Consider the following 24,857-nt stretch of genomic DNA (forward strand, 5'->3'; position numbering starts at 1 on the left):
TTTGGAGGATAACTCCAAAAGTCCGTGATGGATTTGAATGACATTTTTTGGAGGGGTGAAGTGTGGCACAATGAACAATCCGTTCGATTTTGGTGCTGATCCGGATCATGATCCGGCTTCGGGAACTTTTTTTTAATAACCCTGCTCAGCCTGTGCATTAACACCACAGGCTTTAAGACTTTCGCAGCGTAAATGATGACGCGTTCTGTTTATTCGGCATTTTTCCCTCATCAAACAAGGTGACATTACAGTTTACTTCGACCAAGGCACACTTGGTGACTGTTGCAAAGAGTTGCGACGACGCTTTAGGCGAGTTTGATTTTGTTTCTGACCACTTCCACTGAAGTGATTTTACGATGCTCCGCGACGTACAGCTGATCTCAACATAAACTAAAACACATGTGGATGGCGTAAGCTGAACGGCGAGGGGGGGCAGCGACGTACATGGAAACCTGCTTTGGCGGAGGTCTGCGCTCTCCGAGTGCACTTCTAGTTGCGTTAAAGAAATTAGTGGCGTTAAAACAAATTTGCGTTAATGCGTTATTATTGTGTTAACTTTGACAGCCCTACTAATTTTAGTTTATTTTTTTTATTCAAACTGTCAGAAGACCTGAGATTGAAATTGGTGAGAGAACAGATTGGTGAGTAACTTTGAAATCATTTATGTTGACTGTGTGGAACTTTTACAGTGGCTGCTGAGGGCTGCAGAGGCTAAAGTCTGCAGGGTATACTGTACTCCGGCTTTTGCTGTTAACCTTTACTGATGAGTTTTATTCTCTCACAGTGACAGGCTAGGTGGCTGTCTCACTGGGGGCCCATCAAAAAAAAAAAAAAGTGAAGACATACTGTACTGTAAGAGCATGCTTTAATTGCTTTTAAAGCAGATGCTCAACGGAATAACACCATTAGTGAGCGAAGAATACTTTGTTCCCATTAAGTTGGAGGATATAAAGCATGCATAATGGTCTCTTACAGTGCAGAGAGATGACAGACAGGGAGCACAGGAGAAGAGTAGGAAGGACATCTTTTAAAGTGTGCATTGTGTGTTTCAGATTTTTTTAAAGCTGCACTAGTCAGTATTTTAATGTCAGCGATGGGTGAAATGACTACATGTTATATGAAAGGAGTCACTCGGAATGACAAGCTCAGAAAATGATCACATGTCCAAAATTTCATGGAGCATTTTAGTGACTTTCAGCTCAGTGTTTTGGTTTTACAGCCTTCAACTGTATTGTTTTGGTTCAAATTCAGTCTCGACATCTTTGTTTTTTTTCAGCAGCATAACAGCCCTGTTACCTACAAAATACGTTCCCATACAACTAAACTGCATTCTCAATTATGTTTGGAGGGAAACGTATTTTGTCACCGTTCACGTTCGTCTTTGGCGTATCACAAATACGTTTGTAATGATAGTCCACGGAAGGTCGCAGCAAGTACCATGGTGCAGCAAGCAACGTGTAGAGCAGGTGACGTTGTTTATCGAGCAACCGTTAATGTAAGTTACTTGGTATAATAACGAGTATAACAAGAAAAAAAAATCCACTGTGGATGGGTGGGTGGGGTGATGCTTTTTTACTACACCTACAACCAAGTAGTTTTGTTGCATTTTATGTTTTGTTTTGTTTCAATTTACACGATAACCATGTGTTTAAAACTGTTAAAAACTGTGACCATAACCTGTCAGACAAACAAAGTTAGCGAAAAGCTTGTGGCAAAATTGTTGGTTCGAAGTCACAACAAATCAGATTCCAATGTGTGTAACTTTACCCAAATTGAAATGGATTTGTCTCTGCTTTAACTGACTGTCTCTGGAATAGGATTGATGGGCATCTTAGTGCAGTCATTTTATGCCACTTATGTTCAAATGGCTCAATCGTTCTCAACATCTCAAAGAAACCAAACTGAAGGATTCAGCACTCCACAATCAAGCCACTCCAAACATGGTTGCCATGAGCCGTCCTTATCATCAGGTGGAAAGTTGCTTTTGGCCTCAGGCGCACGGTACACATTAAAAACATGAAGGCATCTGAGCCAACTGAAGGAAGCGGAGCACACGGTGAGATAGGGCTAAATATCGCCTGCTAAAATTGCTTTGGGATAAATGGTTTTCCAGACCGTCTCAGTTGCTCTTGGCCCTTAGCAGCGCCTTCAGCATTGAATGGAATCCAACTGTCGCACAACTAATTACATATTGATGTCCGTCTGTGTGCAGGTTGCTTTCCCATAACAGCCACAAAGGAAGTCATTTATTTCAATTGTCAATTCAGTTGTTGAAATTAGTGACGTTCAGATATGTTTCTTTCAATGGACACTTAGTTTCCTGCATTCTGGTGAATTTGTATTCACAAAATGATGGTAAAGTAAAATACAATATCCAGGCGCCAGGCGACAATTTAAAATATAATAATATTGATTGGCTACAGTGAAGCTCTCAATCATTCTGTATTGCTTTCAAATATTTCCTGTAGCTCAACTACTTTCATTTAATGTTATCCCTGCTGAGTCAACACACATGCAGGTATGATTTACTCTTCCATCCTCCTTTGTGTCTTTTGTTTGGGGAGGTAACCTCTTTAAATGTGCATATGGCACCTGTTCGCCTCAATAATGAAATATATGAATTCATTTTAATGAATCTATAAACCCCTTTAATACTTTAATAGCTCATACGATTTCATTCAAAACATGTCTCACAAATCTGTTCTCTGATTCGTGAATAAAGTTGTAATATTTTGAGAAAAAAAGTGATATTACAAGTAATATTACAACAATAAAATGACTATTTAATGACAATAAAGATGATATCATGATATTCAATCCATTCTCATTCACACGGCATTAAATAAAAAGACAGCTGTTTGTGTCCCGTGCGCATGTTATAATCAGCTGTTCATAACGAACCCTGGACCTTTTTGCTGTGACTAAATATAATTTTTGCGTGCAAAATCACTGCTGTCACCGCAGTGACTGCCGCACACTCTTTCCTCTCATGTCACCTCACCCGGCACATATTCACTACCACAGATAGCTGTCTCATTGATCGATGTCAGTTTCACCTCATTCAGATGCAGAGAGAAAATGGGCTTTTTGGGACATAATCATCAAGGTCTGGACCTCGGCGACCTCATTGCTGGCCACGGCCAAGGTTGTCAGCTTCTTCTTTAATATTCATTAACCAGTGGCAGGCCAAAACTGCAGAACATTACTGAATGTAAAATAAAAAAAAAAATTAAATTCAGAACAGCAATCCAAAAAGTGGGACCAAAATTGAGTTGCATTAAATGAAAAACTCAGGTACCATCTTAAAGATGAAACGCTGGGTGTTTTGCTCAATGAAAGGCAGAAAGCAGATGTTTCACCCTCCAGCTCATTGTTGTAATTTGCAGCATTGTTTTCCTTTGTTTCTAAATTACAAAAAAAACATGTGTATCAAAGCAAAAGTCTCCCAGTGCCCACTAATATTTCCAGTCCTTTCATCTCATTTCCAGTTCCTTTTTTTGCATCTTCTCTTTTCTTCTTTCATATTTTAGTACAAAAATGAAGCAATTTGTTTTTTTTACCAGAGGGAGAAAGTGTGAAAATGCTACAAAAATACTTAATGGGAGTAGTGGAGCGGTGCATATACCAACCGAGTGCTACTGATTGATGCTCTTTTACTCCCCAGTCCTGCATTTTAAGGTTTTCTTCATAACACGGATATGTAGCAATGACAAAAAGACTGCACATCCAGAACAAAAAAAAAGTTTGTGTGTCAGTGCCTACCAAACTTTTGGAGCTGTTTTTGCATTTTCGAAGACAAACTGTTTTGTAGTGTAGGTATGACAAACTACTCATTTTACCCATGAAGAATTTGGTATGGTTAAGTCTAGACGACTAAATTTAATTGGGTATGTCTAGGGAAAGATCACTTCCATGGTTAAAAGAAACCAATTTGATTGTTGGTGGGAGAAAGGACACAAACCGCTGTAAGCGTTGAAACAACCATTGCTGTGTTTCATCTTTCGCAAGATGAGTTATAGCCAATAGTCTCCATCCAGAAATTTGGCAAAAGAAAATGCGGTTTAATGCACATTACCATCCTCTACTGTTTTGTGAAGATTAGGAGTTGGGTGCAGCAAGATAAACAGTTGGCAGCGCTGATTCTCCAATCGGGTGACGTTAAACCATAGCAGGAAAGTAGAGAACACAACAAGATGGCATAATTAAAAGCCAGTCAAACTTTAAACAACCTTAAAGAATGTGGAAACACAATGTAAATATGGCATTTATGTTTGTTTCATGTAATAATTGGAGGAATGTTCCAGCCTCCTCATCGCTCCACACAGATCTCATGTTTTTGTCTTCTGCTATTTTTGTCTGCCTTTGTACTTTTTTGCATTTATTTTTACTGATAGAACTTTTCCACTTCAGCCAAGCGTAAAAACCTTTTTGCAATAATTTAAACTTTTTTTTTTTGTTTGTTTTTAATGTAGTCTCCACTCAGGTGTTTTACATGCAAATTGAAAATGTGAAAATCTTAGCTCCATCCTCTCGTGTCACTTCTGGTTGCAAAAAACCAAGATGGCGACGACCAAAATGCCGAACTTGAGGCTTCAACACCGCAGTCCACAAACCAATGGGTGAAGTCATGGTGACTACGTCCACTTTTTATATACAATCTATGATGGAAAAACACTTTTCTCACTTAGTATTTAAATAGTAAATGGATAACTGTAACTTAAATGCTCTTTTAATGTGTAATATAGGGCTAGCTTACTGCTTCTGTCACACTACGAAGTCTATAAATGCCTGCTACATAGCCTGTAAATATCCCCAACATTTATTTGATCAGAAGTTACAGAAGTTAAATAACTGCCAATCTGCCTTCAAATGAAAACAGAATAGGTTGACTAAATGTGGATACATCTTTGAGAGCTGTTAGTACAGATGCATTGCTTTACAGAGCTCAGATGTCGTTTCAATATGGGAGAACATGCTGTACATGTAACTGTCCTGACTTGTGTGGGCTGTACATGATTTCATGATTGCGCATATCCGTGCACGTGGGTGCACTCGTCTGTGTGTAGGAATTCCTTAAATCACCTCAGGTGTGTTTGAAGCATATTTTCAGGGGAGTTGGAGATAAATCATCGGAATCCTCTCTGACATCAAAACCCCTGAAGCGCTAATCAGCAGTGGTCTCAAACAAATGTGAACAGGCAGCGAGACGGCTACTACGTGGACTTCAATCACCGCTGCTGATGTCTTACTTTGTGTGTGTGCGTGTGTGTGTGTGTGTGTGTGTGTGTGTGTGTGTGTGTGTGTGTGTTAAACAGGTATCTGGGCTGTCGAGGGAAGAGATAAGAAGATGGAGGAGGACAAAGGAACGCAGAGAGGAGAGAAAGGCAGAAAATCCAAGGCGAGGAGTAGGTATGCAAGAGTCAGGGAAATGTGCCACTTCTTCTTTTTCTTCAGTCTGATCTGCTGCAACAAACATCACATCTTTCACGAAACACTGTCAACTTCTCAAACATGAGCCCTTTCGCTATAGTGATTGTGTATTTCAATACATATGAAGTGACCTTGCAAGATATTCAACACTGTGGCCAGTACACTGCTTGCCCTTTCTATAAAATTGAGGGCTAATTTGGTTCAAAGCTCTTGAATCAACAGTTCAGTTCACATTAAACACATCAATGCAAACATTGTGCGAATATAACAATTGTGGCAAAAGCAGAAATTTCTAATGCTGAATACCATCTCCAAGTTCCGTGCTTTGGTTTATGATATCGCCTTTAATAACAGGTCATGAAAGAGGCCATCAGAAATAAGAAACATGGGAGAAAAGAAAGAGAGAAAGAGATAAGGACATTGCAATGGTGGGATTACAATATTTACATTTTTGATGCCAGTATGGGTGATGTATTGTGCATGTGTCGTAATTTCAAATATTATTATTAGTGCTGTCAATCAATTAGAACATTTAATCATGATTAATCGAACGATTGTCCATAGTTAATCGTGATTAATCACAAATTATTATTTATTTGTCAAGTATTTAATACTCTTATCAACATAGGAGTGGGCAAATGTGCTTGCTTTATGAAATATATGTATATATTTAATATTGGAAATCAATTAACAACACAAAACAATGGCATATATTGTCCAGAAACCCTCACAGGTACTGCATTTAGCATTAAAAATATGCTCAAATCATAACATGGCAAACTCAACATGACAACAACAGCTGTCAGTGTGTCAGTGTGCTGACTTGACTATGACTTGCCCCAAACTGCTTGTGATTATCATAAAATGGGCATGTCTGTAAAGGGGAGACTCGTGGGTACCCATAGAACCCATTTTCATTCACATATCATGAGGACAGTCTGGCGATGAGAGGAGATTGTCGCGAAACAAAGAAGGGGGGAAGAAAATAAAAACAGTGAAAACCCTCCCGCCAGACCTGAATTTCAATCAGCAGGTCTATATCAAAAGCCACTTTGCCACAAATTGGGAGATTTATACCTGCATTTCACACCTGATCACACCTGCAGATACTCCACTACTGCTTATTCAAATGGCTGTGTCCTTCAGTTGTTTTACTCTTCGTATACATCAGTGTCAGGGTTATCAGTGGGTTTCAGAGAGCCTCTTTAGAAATACTTTCAAAGACCATGGCAATGCTATTTGGAGAGAGTTTTAATACCCATTTAACCAACAAAATTAACAAATGTGTCGTTTGCCTTTATCTCACAATCTGTTTCCACTGAATATCAATAAAGGAAGAAAATGTTATTTAAATGTTTATTCCATTTAAATATGTGTCTTTATTTAACAAATCAGATACACATGATTTGAATCCTTACTGAGTGCTTGCTGACTCAGCCAGCATTGTCTAACAGGGGGTGAAATATGCTCATTAGTTACTTTTTAAAGGGGATCACTGTACACGCAAGTGCTACAAAATATATCAAAATTATATGGAAATTAAACAAAGGCTGTATATAAGAAGTGGGCATGGTCAGCGTTAAATCACCCATTGGTCTGTAAACTGCCATTTTGAAACCTTGAGTTCGGCATTTTGGCCAGCGCCATCTTGGTTTTTTGCAACCAGAAGTGACAAAAGTGGGTGGAGCTACGTACAACCAAACTCTGAATAAGATGTTTTCAGGAGACCAATTAACTTTCATGAACTGACCGTGGTAGCAACCTGTAAATCACTTGGTAGCCACACCCTAAAACTTAACCTGCTTTATGGTCTATTTGACCCTAATTGGGACCATACTTTACAAAATGAACATCATGCTGTATTGAAGAAGACATGAAACTAGCGATTGAGACCATAAACTCATGTTTGCAATGTTTACTGAGGAAATAAATCAAGTGAGAAGTAGGGTCATTTTCTCATAGACTTCTATATAATCAGACTTCTTTTTGTAAAAAGAGGAGTCGCCTCCTGCTGGCTATTAGAAAGAATGCAAGTTTAAGGCACTCCCTCATTGGCTCAGAACCACTGGAATTGATATTAGACATCGGATTGCACCAAACAAATCTTAATTTTTAGGATATTATGAAATCATACTGATGTAAAATAGTATGATCAAGACTACGGGATGTGCCACCAACAAATACTGTAACTGATATTTTGCCTGAAGTCAACTTAAAAGAAGTTACCATAAAAAAATATACTCAAATCATAGCATAGCAAGCTCAAGCCCAACAGGCAACAACAGCTGTCAGTGTGTCAGTGTGCTGACTTGACTATGATTTGCCCCAAAACTGCATGTGATTATCATAAAGTGGGCATGTCTGTAAAGGGGAGACTCGTAGGTACCTATAGAACCCATTTTCATTCACACATCGTGAGGTCAGAGGTCAAGGGACCCTTTGAAAATGTCCATGCCAATTTTTCCTCGACAAAATTTAGAGTAAGTTTGGAGCGTTGTTAGGACTCCTTCGCGACAAGCTGACATGGTTGGTAACAATGGATTCCTTAATTTCTAGCTCCATATGATGTCAGAAACTTCGCTCTAGTTTTAAATCCAAGTCCGCTACAAATAAAAAAATGTGTTAATGCGTTAAAGAAACCAGTGGCGTTAAAACAAAGTTCCATTAACACGTTATTATCACATTAACTTTGACAATCCTCGAGTGTACCCCTTATAACCTCTGTTCACATATCCCAAATAATCTTCACCTTTCCATTTCCCTCTACTCTACTAGCATGGCAGATAGTCAAAGGAAATAAATGCATAGTCCATCAGTTTAACTGCTACAGCATGCGGAATATGTCAAGTAAAACATCCTGCCTACATAAAGATCTGCCACACTAAAGACTAGTCAGTGCAGAGGAGCAGTCAAAACCAATTACTGCATGATTTGTCTTGTTCCTTTGTATCCACTGTAGGGCTGTAACTGCTGCTGCTAACAATTAATATATTGCATATACAGTACAGACAAAACATCCTTCTCTTAACAGGAAAAAAAATACTGTGACCCCTGTTCAGTATAGCTATGAACGCAATGCGGGAAAACAGACTAACTGTTTTAATGCTAAAACGTAAATTATATAATTTCAGCATTGACATCCTATACATCCATATTCAATGAATAAATAACACTTAACAATTTGATTTTGCTGCTTTCAAGGTCTTGAATTTATACAGTACCCTGACCTTTCATGCATTTTACACCTGTCGACACCCTTGTGTAAAGGTGTTTGGGTAATCCAGGAAATTTTCTGGATATAAATGGATCAGAAATGGCACAACTCTCCTGAACCGGAACTGTTACGCTCCATGAGTGCTCCATAAAACCTGAGCTGCTGGTTGAGCTCCGCATGGCAACGCACAATGATTCAAGGGTCCCCAGCTGAGCACAAAACATACTAACAGGACACTTTATATGCTCTATATTCACTGGGTCAATTCATCAGGATGCCCAGGATTCTGTGCAGCTCAGTGCTGCTTGTATTTTCTAGTCTAGCTGCAGGTTCTCAGCGGGGTAGTTTGGGAGGGCTTACTGTAATTCACTGAAATTCATAACCTTTAAATACAGTGTGAGAACGGCAATGGGTGTCTGAGAGCCATAATGTGTGTCTGTCAGCTCCCGTATTAGTAACTGGTCGGATTCAATTCTCCGTATCTTAGTCTTGCTTGGATGGGCTCCAATCCCAATCCAATTGACTGCGGTATAATTGGGTAACAAGTTCATATCGGAAAAGAGCAGTGCCTTTGTAAGTATAACATTTAATTTCTACAGTCAAATGTATTCATTTGGTTAATTAGACTCAAATAGAGAACTGGAATATAATGATGGGGAGAATTCAAAGTGCAGAGACTGCTGAGCTCCACTGTGAGCTACAGATTGATGCTACAGTACTTTACATGTGACAGAACAGTAGGGCCCAGATTCACTATACAGTATATTATTGTTCTATTACTTTTGATTGTGGTATTCAAAGAGATGTGTTTATCCATTCAATAATCCATTCATATATCAGCCATCAATTCAACCAGACATAGTCACCCATCCAGCCATCAATCCAACCAGCCATATACCATTCATCCAATCATCCATCCATCCAGCCAGCCAGCCATCCAGCCATTAATCCATCGATCCAGCCAGCCAGCCGTCCAGCCATTAATCCATCCATCCATCCATCCATCAGGCCGTTCATCAGCCTTCCCTTCCATTAATTCATCATCCATTTATCCATCTATCCATTACTAAATCTTCCATTCATCAATCCATTAATTTATCCATTCTTACATCATTCATACATCCATCAGGGTTTCCGCCAGTGTTTTGCAAGCCCGTTGGGCCTAAGTGTCAGGGAAATGTATTATTATTGTTATTTATTTATTTTTATATTGTTATATCATTTTTAAGATGTTTTTTTTTCAACTACAGTTACAGTTGGGCGACTTGGTTGGAAACATAGATACAATGATTGGAAAGCTCACCAGTGACATCTGTTGGTTTAAATTAGTGCTGCCTCCTCTTTGTCGATTAGTCAAATAATTGGTCACTTTAGTCTTAGTCAACTAAGATGTATTTAGTCGATTAGTCGTGTTTAATGTTTTCGTTTTTTCATGCTGAATGACTTATTTACAACTAACTTATGAGGACATCTCTATTAAACACAATATTTAAAGTGGTGCTTTTGTGTGAATCTTTGTGGAAAAAATTCAGTTTTACAGATATGTCAGTTAAATCGGCTAAGAATTTCTTTGGTTGAGGACAGCCCTAGCTGATATGTGAACGCAGTATAGGAAAACGACAGGTTTGAGATCAGCGTGCTTTACCCTCACGCTTCCAACTACCACGACCTAACGTTACCTAGTAACCTTAGTTGGCTAGCAGACAGTAATTGATACGGCCTTTCAACTTATATGGCGGAAACCGTGCATCCATACATCATCCATCCTCCACTTGTGAGCAGGTATAGGCTAGCTAATGGATGGATGGATGGACCCTCGGCAATCCCTAATCATTTCCTTGCATAAGTACTTTTCACGTGACTGCTCTGGTACAGTAATGCTAATCCGTTGCCTTTGATTTGAATTGCAATACATTTAGAGAGAAAAGAGAGCCAGGGAGAAGAGGGGGAGGGAGACGGATAGACGAAGAGGAAGATGATGAATTTGTATGTATAGATGAAAACAACATCAATGAAGGCAGTCATTCTTCAGACTGTGAAGATTAGATAATCTCTCTATGTCCAGCCCCCCCCCCCCACCCCCAACCCTCCTTCTTTGCATCTCTGTCCTCAACACATCAATTTCATTCTATTCGATCTGCTTCGCGGTTGAAAACAAACTCTGGAAAAAGCATAAAAAACAAAACTAATCAACATTTTTGGGCCATAAATTGCATCCTCTCTCCTGTGTAGATCTTTCAATCCCTCCACCCACCCACCCAATACACGCACAGACACACACACACACACACACACACACACATCAGACAATCCATCTCTTACTGAGATAGATTGTTTTGTAGTAGCGTAGAAAGGTTTTTAATGTAAGAGGTGTAGGGCCCGCCAGGACATTAAAGGACCACTTCACTGAAAAACAAAGTCATTTTAAACTATGGCTTAATCTCCACTGGGCAGGTGGGCCGGTGAGAAATTGATTCCATCCATCTGTCATGGTGAAACACAGTCATGCCAACAGATTACTTCTAATGTTTCATCTGGCTTCCTCTCTGTCTCTGTCACTCCCCTTTCTCTGACTTTCCGTTTGGTCTCTTGATGTCTCTGTCAAACTGTCTTTCTCATCTTGCAGTTTGAGCAAAATCCCTCATCAATACTGACATATCTATATTTTGTTCAAGCAATTGACTATGTTGCAATGACACATATGTACAGCCTTAAAATGAGTAGATAATTCACTTTAACAATTTAATAATACTTTACTATGCTGCTATAACAGCCTACGCTCATAACCAATGGCGTTAATCGGTTAAAATGCTCAATGTCGGTTAACGGTTAAACGGTTAATTATTAACATCCCTAGCCAGCAGTTAAAAACGTGACAATCATCACATCGCAAACGTCACTAATGTAACATACAAAACAAAGCCCTCGTCATCAACGGTCTCGAACACCGGTGGTGTCCAGGTCTTAAAGATGCAGGCACTAAAACGGAGCGTTTCAGACAGAGGGTGAATATAGGTATATATATATATATATATATATAGACAGACAGTATGATAAAAATAATGTTTTTTTGAACAGTAAAGCATGTAAACATGTTTTAGTAGAAACCCGTAATGCAAGCATGAACCTGAAAATTAGCATGATATGTCCCCTTTAAATGCATGTGTGACCAGGCCCTTGAGTTGGATATTTTCACATCTGCCCTAATACAATACTCATGTGGCATATGTAAAAACTAAGAGAGTTATTGTCGCCGTCTTCCTCTTTATACTGAGCATGCAGCAATCCCTTCCTAAACTGCAACTACACTGGAGAAACTAGGGGACAACGCCCACAGTCCTTGGAAACAGATAGAAGCCTCCAGTCTGAGTTAGCCACATTAAGTTGGTATTGTATAAGGACACACTTGAAAAATCCAAGCATGTCCTTTAAGAGTTCCCGGATTCAACTGAAGGTATGTGGGTGGCCATATACTTTTAATCATATAGTGTCTCTTTACCATCTTGTTGGAGAAATCTATTATATTAAAATGACCCATTTGTAAAGCCCAAAATAAGGTTGACAAATAAGAGGACAAACCAATTTTTATTTTTTGTTAAATTTGCTGTCATTCGTGTTTTTTAGAAATGTGAAGTAGGGTACTGAATGCATAAAAGAAAAGCAAAATTGAGTCCTTGCCCACTGTTTGTACAGCAAATAGATACCATCTCTGTAGCGATGCATGCAGATAAACACAAGCAGTCTCTTTTCAAACTCGTGGCCTCAATTCACTCTGTCGCTCTCCATTTGGTTGTTACTCAGAGGGAGAGTGTGTGTGTGTGTGTGTGTGTGTGTGTATTACTCAGTCGCTGTGCTCGGCCCAGCACGGAGAGGTACATCTAAAATGCAATATAAACAACACGCTCTTCCTTTCTCAGTTGCTATCTCTTCTATTTTCTCATTGTCTCTCCGTTGGTCTCTCTTCCTCTCTTTGTTTTCGTCTGGCTCGCTCTTCTCCCGACGTTTCGTCACACCAGGTTCTGCCTTTCCACGGAGTCATTCTGCATCTACACACTATTTACTCTGATCGCTGTGTATGTGAGAATGTGTGTGCTGTGCCATGCATGTCTGTGTGTTCTTGTACTTGGGTTTAGAGAGATCAAAATTTGTTTTTATTTCACTGCATGAGCTGAGGTTATGGAGAAGGTTCTATCATATCTAAGAAAAAATAAAAATGAAGGAAAAACACTTGCAGACTGAGAGCTTTCGTGAATGTTTATAAAGGTGCATGTTTTGTAGCCTTGCAGCAGTAAAATACCCCTGATCCAGAGTTCCTGTTCTCAAAGAGCAAAACTACTTTTATTCAATTTGTCTATTATATAACTCCTTTTGTAAATACTTGAAGACTTAGGTTACTTAGGTCGAATATGTTATCTCCCAGGGGGGTGACAGAGTTGATCATGCTGTCTGAGGCAGTCTGAATCCTGTCCAAACACTATGGGAAACTATACAAAATATCATAGGAAACCACAACCCAAAACATTAAATAAAATTAAATATATACATATGAAGACGTACCTCTACTTGAGGCTAGATGCTCAAGGCTGCATTATTGGCTATGAGCATAACACACCTACAGTAAATCTTTGGTTGAACTCGGTGGTCAAGTTGCATTGTGGGTGATATCGGTGCCAAGTTTTGACAAGGAAGAAGAAAGAATGTGTGGACAATAATAAGGCCTCAACGCAAATTTGTTTTAACACCACTAATTTCTTTAACACATTAACACAGTTGATCTTTTGGAGGTTGTAGCGGGCTCAGTATTAAAGGTAGAGTGAAGATACTGGTATCATATGAAACTAGAAAAACGTAAGAAATCCATTGGTACCAACCGTGTCATAATAGCTTGTAACAAAGGATAACTCTCCAAATGTGCGCTAAGTTTTGGGGAGGAAAAACTGGCATGGCCATTTTCAAAAGGGGTCCCTTTACCTCTGACCTCAAGATATGTGAATGAAAATGGGTTCTATGGGTACCCACGAGTCTCCCCTTTACAGACATGCCCACTTTATGATAATCCCATACAGTTTTGGGCAAGTTATAATCAAGTCAGCATTTGATTTGGGCATATCTTTTATGCTAAATGCAGTACCTGTGAGGGTTTCTGGACAATATCGGTCATTGTTTTGTGTTGTTAATTGATTTACAATAATAAATATATACATACATTTGCAAACAGTAGGATATTTTCCCACTCCGATGTTGATAAGAGTATTAATAACTTGACAAAATCTCCCTTAAAGATACATTTCGAACAGATACAAAATGTGCGATTAATTTGCGATTAATCGCTATTAACTATGGACAATCATGCGATTAATTGTGATGAAATATCTTAATCGATTGACAGCCCTATTTTTTTTTTATGTTTTTCACTTTCCATCTTGAGTCTGACAATGTTACAGGAGTGCAATGTGAAATTGGGATGAAAAAGGAATGAACACAGGTTTAGCTCACAGTTAAAATAGTGTAGGTGCACAGCAATACATTGATTCTGCCTGTTCAAGTAACTGTCTGTATTGATCTTCAACACAGCCATCCATCTGTCCTTCCATTCTCTACACACATTTTTCCCTGCAGGGTCAGTTTGCCTTGAGGGCTTTCTGACAGAAAGGTAGGGTAGGGTTGTTGCCTAAACCTTAAGGGGGTGTCTGGCAGGAAGCCCTGAAGGCAAACTTCTCCCATGTGCGAAGGGTACACCACACGAGAGTCAAGCCGATTTTGGGCCTGATTCCCCCTCCCAAAGATCGTCAGCAAAGCCCCAATTTTTTGATGGTTCTAAAAATTATCATTCCAGATATTTCTGTGGTGTGAGGTATGTTAAGAGTGTTTTTTTACATCCCCCGATCGGCTTGAAAGTCCATCTTGGCTACTCCAATTTAAAATGGTAAATATTAAACATGTTCAATATTTATGAATTATTGACTGTGGGAAGAACTCAGAGCACATATAGGAAGCCCCCAAGCAGACTATTGGATTGCATGACCTTAAAATGAAAAGTATGTCTCCTTAAAACTTAACTTTTGATTCACTGCGTGTTTCACAAACTTAACATGTGATCAAGTTTGTTCACTAAGTCCAATGTGTAATCTGACAATCAAGCGTGTGTGCTTTACAAAGCAACGTGAACAAAATGAGCAGATGTCAGTCATCTGGTGTGTAATGTTGAATCTCTCCTCAGTCTGTTCGCTGGCGTAGTGTGTCCTGAGCCTAACCAGATTATCTGTCCACAGCAGTGATGTGTGTTGTTCTCTCCGGTTTGCTCTCTGTGGCACGCTATCAAATAACTGTACAACACAACATTACCACCCACACAAATATTCAAACACTTTACAAACACATAAGATGGTAGGATAAAGCCAATACACAGGCAGCCACGGTACTATCAGAAGACACAAGGAAGAAGAAAGCAAAATCCCAATCATAACTAAATCTCCTTCCATCTCCTCTCTCTCTGTCCGCTCATCTGTCACATATCAAGATTGATTTGTGCATTGTGTTGTGAAAATCCCCAAAGCATCACCTTTTCAAGAACCTAAAAAAAACAGCGTGTTTTATAGTTTGACCTCCATGCATGTGTCAGTTTATCCACGGGAGTTCTTTTAGGTTTCCACGAGCCCCATGGGCTTCTTTCTGCCCCTCAGTAGACTTATAAAATGTCAGCTGAGCTGCTCTACATTTGTCTCAGTATGTAGAGTGTGACCTCCCACACTGACACAGCACACCGGCTCAATTAAACAGAGATAGTTTAGCTGGCGGGTTATCAAAGAGGGGAAGAGCTTTTAGCCATTGATAATGTCTTGGGAGGTCTCAAGTCAAAGATACAGCAGCCTTAATCCAAAGCAGGGAAGATTAGACTCTCACAGATATGTCCGTTGAGTCTTTGAATGCAAGAATGGACGGAACGACAGAGTATCAAAGGGGGACTCCACAGATTTCACACAATAAGATAAGTGTTCTTGTAATGAGGACAATGTGCACAAAGCACCTCAAGTTAAGTTTTCCTCAAAGTCCAAGTTAAGGTTCTCTTAAAAGAAAATCCGTTTCACAAAGCACCCTGAAGTGTTCTTCTTAAGGTTTCCTTTAAATGATAGGTATCAGCATCGGTGCATCCCTAAAAAAAACGTAAGATACCTCCTACTCTCTCTTTACCGCGACATGGCTGAGTTTATGGCAATACATATAGAAAATTAAGTAAGAATCACGTATGAATAACCAAACATCAGAGTATGTACCACACCAGGATAAGACTCATAATAAAGATAAGAATGACTACACACAGGTGCGCCGACAACGCCATGTAATGGTCAGTGAGTCAGTAGGTTTGACAAAGGATAACCTATAATGATAAACAATAATCTACACCCTGGAATTAAAGTTAAATAATTGATGGCCCCGTGCCGAGCAGATCCAGGCGTTTTGATCGATAGGTAAGCTATAAATCCAGATGTTTGCTCCTGGCACTGTGCACCGTTAAAACAAGGAAGGTGCAGCATTGTAAACAAGTGAGCCTCAGGCCTACACAATATATAAATATAGTAGTAGGCAGTAGATTTCGCTGCAACAACAGATTCACGCTGCCAACCTCTCAATATGGATATTATAGAAAATACTATCTGGCACGATAGTATAGGAAACAAGCAACTTATGTTGTCCTAATGTAGGGCTATTCAGCTGTAAAACATATCTAATTAGGTTCACCAATTTGAATGCAAGCCTAAAGTGTGCTGTGTCTATTGCATAATGTAGTCAAAACAGTCAAAAATAGAATTAAAATGAATATTGTATCATATTTGTGGTCAGGACATCCATATATGGTGTCTGTTTCTGATGCCAACAGCTCTATCATCACCTTTTTAACACATGCACCTCAGTACAGAAATGACAGACTGTCTGGGAGTGTCAAAAAAACTGCACAGAATAGCAGGAACCTGATCATTTTAGAACCACACAAGGATGCATACATTCAATATCATATCCTGAATATGATCAAAACCAGTAGACGTCATAACATGGGCTAGTGTGCATGTAAAGTTAATACTTAACATGCTCATGACATGACACAGACCGAAGGTTTAATGAAGCTGAATAAAAAAATTCAATCAAATGTTAACAAATTAATACAACTGTAAGAACAAATTCCTAATAATGAAACCTAATATAATTAGTCCAATACTTGCTTCATGACCAAATACATGTAAAACTAATGAGACTCATCGGCCTCAGCTTTACTTTGAGTTTACTACTAATTAGAAAATGTAAGCAAGTTAAAGTTAGGGTTGCTTTTGCATTTTAGGAACCTCATTTGTTGAAATAATTTTTACATCCGACAGCAATCAATAAATATCAATAAAAAATAAATAAAAAAATCTGGTATCTGTGGCTGTCATAGGACTGTATTAAGCCCGTCCAATCATTTAATTTGGCCAGAACGAAATGATAGGTCAGGCCACCTGCTTCTACCTCATCGACCAAATATAAGAAGTAGACTAGTCACCGTGGCATCACCCACTGGTTTGTGGACTGCCGTTTTGAAGCCTCGATTTCAGTAATTGCCATCTTGGTTTCTGGCGGTCGCCATGCTGTTTTTTTTGCAACCACTTTTTTGAGCTAAGTACAACCGAACGCTGAATAAGTTATTTTTACCGACCAAAAAGGTTATAATTAAACTTTTTTGAAATGAAAACACACTGTTAACGGGTTTCAGCTCTAAAACAAAAACACAGAGCGCTCCCAGACCGGACAATGCCGTGGTAGTGACCTGTCAATCACAAGGTAGCCACGCCCTAAAGCATACCCTGCTTTATGGTCTATTTGACATCCAGATGGGACCACAATTGACTAAATGAACATCATGCTATATTGAAGAAGACTTGAAACTAGCGATTGAGACCATAAACTCATGATTACAATGTTTACTGAGGTAATAAATCAAGTGAGGAGTAGGCTCATTTTCTCATAGACTTCTATACAATCAGACTTCTTTTTGCAACCAGAGGAGTCGCCCCCTGCTGGCTATTACAAAGAATACAAGTTTAAGGCACTTCTGCATTGGCTTCACTTCTCAGACCCGGAGGTAGATCTGAAGGGACTGACAGTCAGTGTTGCCGACTTGGTGCCATCCTCACTAGATTTATTGACTTTTGGAGGTAGTGCTGCTGGCTACTTATTTCAAAGAGTTGTCAATACTGAGCGGGGTTTATCGGTTGGATAATTAAAAAAATCTAGCATACTTTTGCTAGTTTCTCCACTGTGGCAGATCCCGACTTTCACACACTAATCTAAGATGTTGAGCATGGTAAACATTATACCTGCTTAACCTAACTAACATGGCTGCAAACCCTTAATCTTGACCTGTCTCTTGTGAGTTCCCCAATTTAATGGAAGCGAGGTATGGCCAGATTTTCTCCTCAGAGTAAAAAATGCTACTTTTGTGACACTAGCATAAAGTGAAAGTGGAGCCATTGCACCGGTTCACACTTATTTTAGTAACTCCACCTCTCTGGTAGCTTTGTGCCCGTAGCACTGGAGCTGAGCAAAAAGGGAATGCACGAGGTGGGAAGATCACCTTCATCTTAAGTAACACCCTGCCAGCTTCATGCAAACAAGTGTGGAAGTGATGTCATGTTTGTTTGCATATCAAGTGGGGACATGAAATCCAATCAAAGTTTATAACGCAAGACGGATTTTGGGGGTGCATGTTGATGCCAAGTAAATGTGATCTATAACTACACGCTAGTAGCCAGGTCTAAGCAGAGAGTGAAAGAGGTGACCACAGTTGGGGAGAAGAGTGAAAAGTGATGAGATGAGTGAAGAGGTAGCGAAAAGATTAGAGCGTTCATCCTAAGCTCTCCAGGACTCCCGCTGAGTCCCTCGCTGCGACATCAGCCTCGTTAAAATGTACCTTTTTTACCATGTTAAACACACACTCACTCACACAGCACATCAAGTCTCTCAAGGCATGTCTTATGCAACCCCAGAGTGTTGTCTGCCAATTGAATTATGCAGAGTGGAGTGGAATCGTCTTCAGTGCTCCCTCTCAAAGTTATACACACTGGATGACACACACACGCAAGGCTCTCTCATTCTCTCACCGACTAAATCACATGTGGTTATGCATATCTGAAGCTCCCCTCCACGTCTCCTCTGTTGTTTTTAGTCCCCGGTGCGTCAGTGTTTGAAGTAGAGTAGCTGGAAACCATTTTAAATCTGCTCTCTCTGTACCCGATATCAAAGACACAATCCTGAGTTTATTTGACCATGAAAAAAGTCTGCATATATTCAGGATGATTCTCTGACGGAGATCTCCCTTTGCTTTACTACTCTCACAATCCTTCATTATTCACTATGAAGATCTGGGACTGTTAATATAGTAGAAGAGGATCGGTTAGGAATTTACTCAAGGAAAGTTTCTCAGCACTTGCAGCTGTAAAATGCACTCACATGTACCTGTGTTATTGTCGTTTAGTCGAATTCCAAAGTATCCACAATCACTGTCACATTTACTGTAGCCTACTATTTTTCACAAATTCATAATCTTCACAGCTCTACACAGCTCCTGTTCGCTTATTTGATTGTTGACTATACGTATTCAGTGATATATTGCATGCATAATCGTCAGATTTCTGCAGTTTATTAGGAACAATTTTCACAAGATTTGTGGTAAAAGTTGTCACAAACTGTGAAAAAAAAAACAATGTACGTCTGTTGATTAATATAAAGGCATGCAAAGACGAGTGGATGAAAAAAGTGACAGTTCTAAAACCAACAGCAAAAAAAATTTTTTAAATTTTGGGCTCAAGGAAACCGCGCAGGACATTTTTCACTTGCAGCCCTAATCATTATGTGTTTTTGTTTTTTTCACAATTATTGTCACTGCTCAACAATGTGCCTCATTCTTGCAACTTAATCCTCCATCACTTCTCTCTTCCTCTCTTCTGCAACTGACGACGGATGCCAGTAAAACTCCACTGACTGCATCTTATGGTGCAACACATCAAGCAAAACAACATATCCTCATACAACGACGGTCCGTATGATATCTTATGAAAAGTTATTCCCCAGTTTCCCCTACGAATGTCAAGCATCAATTTTGGCACCAGTCTTTTCAAAATAAAGTTCCGTCTTCACAGAAAACAACTTGGTTAGGTTTAGGCAACAAAACTATTTAGTTAGGTTTAGGAAAAGAATGTGGTTAAGTCACGCCACACCAGAAGTGGCGTAACTGAAAGTGGCAGTAGGCAGAATATTTTTGGTATCATTGGGCAAAAATTCCTTGATAATCTTTCAGCATATTGTAATTCAAGTGTTTTGAGAGAAAACTAGACTTCTTCACCCCCTCATGGCTCTGTTTTCAGGCTTTAAAAAATCTAGTCCGTGACAGAAGGCTTTGGCCAATCGCAGGTCATCTCAGAGAGAGAGCGTTCCTATTGGCTTTTCATTCAATGTAGACAGCTGTCAATCACTCGCAAACTCCAATCAAACGGTCAAACTATACAGCGCTGATCAAATATGAATCAATATTCTGCCGATTTCTCATGTAATATCTTGTAGTGTACTGTTTAGCTGTAAAATGAGAAAGTTTGCTCCGGCTGGTGGGCGGTGCTTGGTATTCCCTCAACTGATCTCAACATGGCTGCCATGTCACAAATTGTCTAATTCTACAGCTAAACAGTACACTACAAGATGTTTCTGAAAACATTTTATGCAAGAAATAGGCATTACCGTAACATAATATTGATTCATATTTGATCAGCGCTGCCTAGTTTGACCGTTTGATCAGAGTTCGCGAGTGATTGACAGCTGCTCAGAGACGGCAAGGCTCCAGAGGACACAGAGGTACATGATTTTCTTTTCAGATTACCTGTCTCATGCACTACTGTCAGGATATAGTGACAGTTTTATAAAAATAACTTTTTTTTAAATCATATTTGCTCCAACATGCCTACTTCAACTTTAAGTACAAAAGTTCTCGGACAAAAACTACTTATGCTTCGTAAAATATTGTGGGTTTGAGTCAAAATAACACCGGAAGTGGCGTAACCTAAGTACCAAAGTACGGATAAATCAGTGTTGACTTCTGGTTTCACACGAGACACAAACAGCAATCTCCTGAGCGAAAGTCTGGTGTTTTTTGTCCCACCCGTCCGCCCCTGACCTCCTCCCTACACGGCATTCACCACTCTTTATACTTTCTTGTTCACAATTATGTGGATTACATACAAATTGTTTGTATGTCTACGAACTGTGTATGAGAAAAGCTTGAGCATAAATACTAGTGAAAAGTACAGTAGCTGATTCAGGGAGAGAATGTGATAAAACTGCTGATTTTCTGGACATTTAATATGTGTCACGATGCTGCAGGCGTGTGTGATTTTACACAGGAAACAAAAGGCTCTGTGTGTGACGACACGAGTCATATGCTGTCAACTACAATGCCTCGAGAGGTGAATCATTTGCATCTCATACAAAGGGCATGGGGGTGAACTTTGCAACCCATGACACACTGTTGTCGCTGCGGTCGCTGGGTCAAACAAAGCTAAATTTAGCTCACTTAGGACAAGGCAACGTTACTGTAGCTCAGTAAAACAACAGCGTTTAACGTAACAGAAAGCTTAAAACAAGGGAGCTTGCCTCTGTTTGCATCACAAACATAGTATGGATTTACTTGGAACACATAGGTTATCACATTTTCCATTTAAAATATTGAATATCTCCATAAGGCTATAGGATTGCAGCCCTGAATGTATAACACCTCTGTAGTTTAACTTAAGTAGGATTCTGAATGCATACTTAAGCCCTATTCATATGGGACTGGTAATCCCTATTACTTCTGGTAATTTGTAATAATTGCAGAGGTCATCTGTGATATTAAACACCACCTAAATTTAGAATTCCAATATGTTATCTCCATGGCCTAGGGTAGTTTAATCAATATTTGTGAACATGAGCTACTCTCTCTCTCAAAGCCAGAAAGCAGAGAAGTAAGTCTCAAACTTGTGATGTCATCGGGTGAAACTGAATATGTACCCATATACTCAGAACATTCCCCTGGGTGCTCTCAGTGTCATCTGCAACATCTCTCCCGATTCATTATCTATGGAGCAGCTCCACACTTTATACCCTATGACATCACAAGTTTGAGTTTTAGCACTCTACTTTTTGGATTTGGGAGAGTTGATCATGTTTACTAATATTTTTTGGAATGTCTTAGACCATAGGAATAACATGTATGAATTTTGAAAATTGGCGTAGTTCCCCTTTAATCGCGTGTGAATCTGCCATGTCCGTAATTTGTCAAGTAAAAATCCCACTGCCAATTACGCACTATATTTCGCTTAACACAGAGGTCATGAGATAATATTAGTCCCGTGAGAATCAGCTGTGATTAGACATCTTTTTTTATTTAATTTTATTATTTGTTTTCTCTAAACCTCTTTTTGGATGTTATGCAGAACCTTGCCTGGAAGATAATGTCAGTATATTTGAGTAAATTACAGACTTATCCTGTGCAAATGCCGAGGTCCCCCGGTAATACTAGACCCATGCAAATAGGGCTTTATAATTGAGTATTCTTATATTGTCGTATTGCTAATTTGAAATAAGTAAAGCATGTGAACACCACTTTCACCACTGGTGCCTGCTGAGTGTCAGACATTTTAATAGAGAAAACAACATTTAAAGCAGCAGTGGGTAGAATTGGAATAAATATGATTAAAAAAAAGTTTTTTTTATAAAACAGCCACTATATCCTGACAGTAGTGCATGAGACAAGTAAAAAAACCACGTGTCTCTATGTCATCCAGTGTCTTTTGGTGTCCTCCGGTGCTCCTGATGGCATCTGCAAGATTTCACAGACCGGAAGAAAACAACCAATCAGAGCCGAGCTGGAGCCTTGCCGTCTCTGAGCAGCTGTCAATCACTTGCAAACTCCGATCAAACGGTCAAGCAACGCAGCGCTGACCAAATATGAATCAATATTCTGTTACTGTAATGCCTAAATTCTTGTGTAAAATGTTTTCAGAAACATCTTGTAGTGTACTTTTTAGCAGTAAAATGAGAACGTTTTCTGACCCAGCAGCCATATCGAGATAAGATGAGGAAATACCAAGCACCGCCCACCAGCCGGAGCAAATGTTCTCATTTTACAGCTAAACAGTACTGATGTATCTGAAAACATTTTATGCAAGAAATAGGCATTACAGTAACAGAATATTGATTCATATTTGATCAGCACTGCCTTGTTTGACCGTTGGATTGGAGTTTGCGAGTGATTGACAGCTGCCTCTGTTAAATGAACAGCCAATGGGAACGCCCTCTTTCTCTGAAATTAACTGCGATTGGCCAAAGTTTCCTATCTCGGGCTAGATTGTTTAAAGCCTGAAAACAGAGCCATGATGAGATGCAAACGTCTAGTTTTCTCTCAGAACACTTGAATTGTAATATGCTGAAAGGTTATCAAGGAATTTTTTGCCCAATGATGCCAAAAACATTCTGCCTACTGCAGGTTTAAGGGTTACTTGTGTAACCATTTAACATTAATCTACATTCTAAAAAACACAAATGAATGAATTTCATATTTACAGTTTGCTTAATTGAACTCAGCTCCCCATAATGACATGTGGGACCCCGCGTGCCCCAGCCCAATTCAACTGTTTATGATGATAAGTATTAATATTATTTGGGACAATGGGAAGGCCTTCTGTGTTTAAGCTTTTGTTATGGATTCAAAAATTTGTTATGGATTCAAGCTTTTTTTTTATCTCCAAATGTTCTTTACATTGCTATTCATATTGTAAACCCACAGCAACTCTGTTTTGATGAGTTCTATGTAAATAAAGGTTTGACTACATGACAGGAGGATTACCGGTGCTCTCTTCTTTATTACTTCTCTCGTTTTCTTTCCGTTGCCCTTTTGCTTTGGTGTGCTGTTTGTTTTTGAAGTTGCTGATTTAAATGCAGAAAAAAAAGCAAAATTTTTCTTCCTCTTGCTGTGGTGGAGTGGGTTTTGCTCTATACATGCTGATTTAAATTCAGGTCTGACAGAAGGATTTTCACTGCCTTTATTTTGTATTTTTGTTTCCTTTTCCTTCCACTCTCCTCTCATCGTGGGAGAGTCTTGCTCTAAAGGAGCTTATCTAAATTTGTATAACAGCAGGACTCACTGATTTGGTGTACTTTATAAGTTTCCATGCTGTCTTCTTCTGTCTTTTTCTCTCTCATTCTTTCTTTTTCTCCACCCACTTCCATATATCTTCTGTAATTTCAGAGTTCAGCTCTTGCATGAGGTGTTTTTTTAGCCAAGAGAGGCAATGATGGCAGTTTTGGCTTACTACTGTGAAAAACTGTGTATCAGAGAAATAGGCACAAAATTGGTTTGACCACTGGCCGACGATTATTGTGCATGACTGGAGTATTGGCCGCAGTCCGCAACTTGGTTGGTGTGATTCTCTGAGCCTGAATATAACCTAAATGTTCTCCTTCTTCCCCCTTCTCAGATTCCACTTGGCATCTAAAACATGGATGTTTTAGATGTACGAAGACATTGCCAGTTCTTTCCACCAAATGCTCACTCAGCGTATAGGCTAAAACCATTTCCCTCTTCCTTTAAAAAATATGAAACCCTCTTTGTTTAAACAATTGTAATGACAGAAGTAAACTGCAGTTTGAAGGATCCTGTACATTTTTTTAACAGATGGCTCTTTTCTAAAAGTGCTTTATGGGGAGAATTCTTTTTAGGCTGCAGTTTTTTTTTTTTTTTTTTGCAGTACCACAGTTGACCACTGGGGCATAGTGGACTGGAGACTCTCGGGGGACCATTTTGACCTGCAAGGCCAGGGTGACATGACCAACAGAGGCAGGCAAGCACACTCTCCCTCTAGCGGGCTAATCTGCTGACATGTTTGCTGTTGCCTACCCACTAGGTCGGGGTGGTGGATGGGTCGACAAACACCAGACTTTCGCCCAGGAGTCCGGTGTTGCATTTTTGGGGGGTTTTGTTTCAATTCCATATTCATTTTTATGCCAAACCATGATTTTTTTTTTTACTAAACCTAACCAAGTAGTTATGTTGCCTGAACCTAACGAAGTAGTTTTGTTGGCTAAACATAATCAAGTATTTTTGTTGCCTAAACCTAACCAAGTAGTTTGTTGCCGCAAACTGAGATAAGATAAG

The 24,857-nt window shown here is 39.4% G+C and overlaps 2 long non-coding RNA genes across 2 annotated transcripts in view; one reads left to right on the plus strand and one right to left on the minus strand.

The window, feature by feature from the left end:
* The window catches only part of LOC141783918 (uncharacterized), a 408,748-nt gene that overhangs the window by 52,062 nt on the left and 331,829 nt on the right, over positions 1 to 24,857 (minus strand). The gene's annotated exons all lie outside the window — the stretch shown is intronic.
* Positions 1,298 to 24,686, plus strand: LOC141752014 (uncharacterized). The gene is made up of 3 exons (XR_012590162.1): positions 1,298 to 1,495; positions 5,316 to 5,409; positions 24,181 to 24,686. It is a non-coding gene; the product is annotated as an uncharacterized LOC141752014 (long non-coding RNA).

Source organism: Sebastes fasciatus, chromosome 15 (assembly GCF_043250625.1).
Source record: "Sebastes fasciatus isolate fSebFas1 chromosome 15, fSebFas1.pri, whole genome shotgun sequence".
In the NCBI taxonomy this organism is placed as follows: Eukaryota; Metazoa; Chordata; class Actinopteri; order Perciformes; family Sebastidae; genus Sebastes; species Sebastes fasciatus.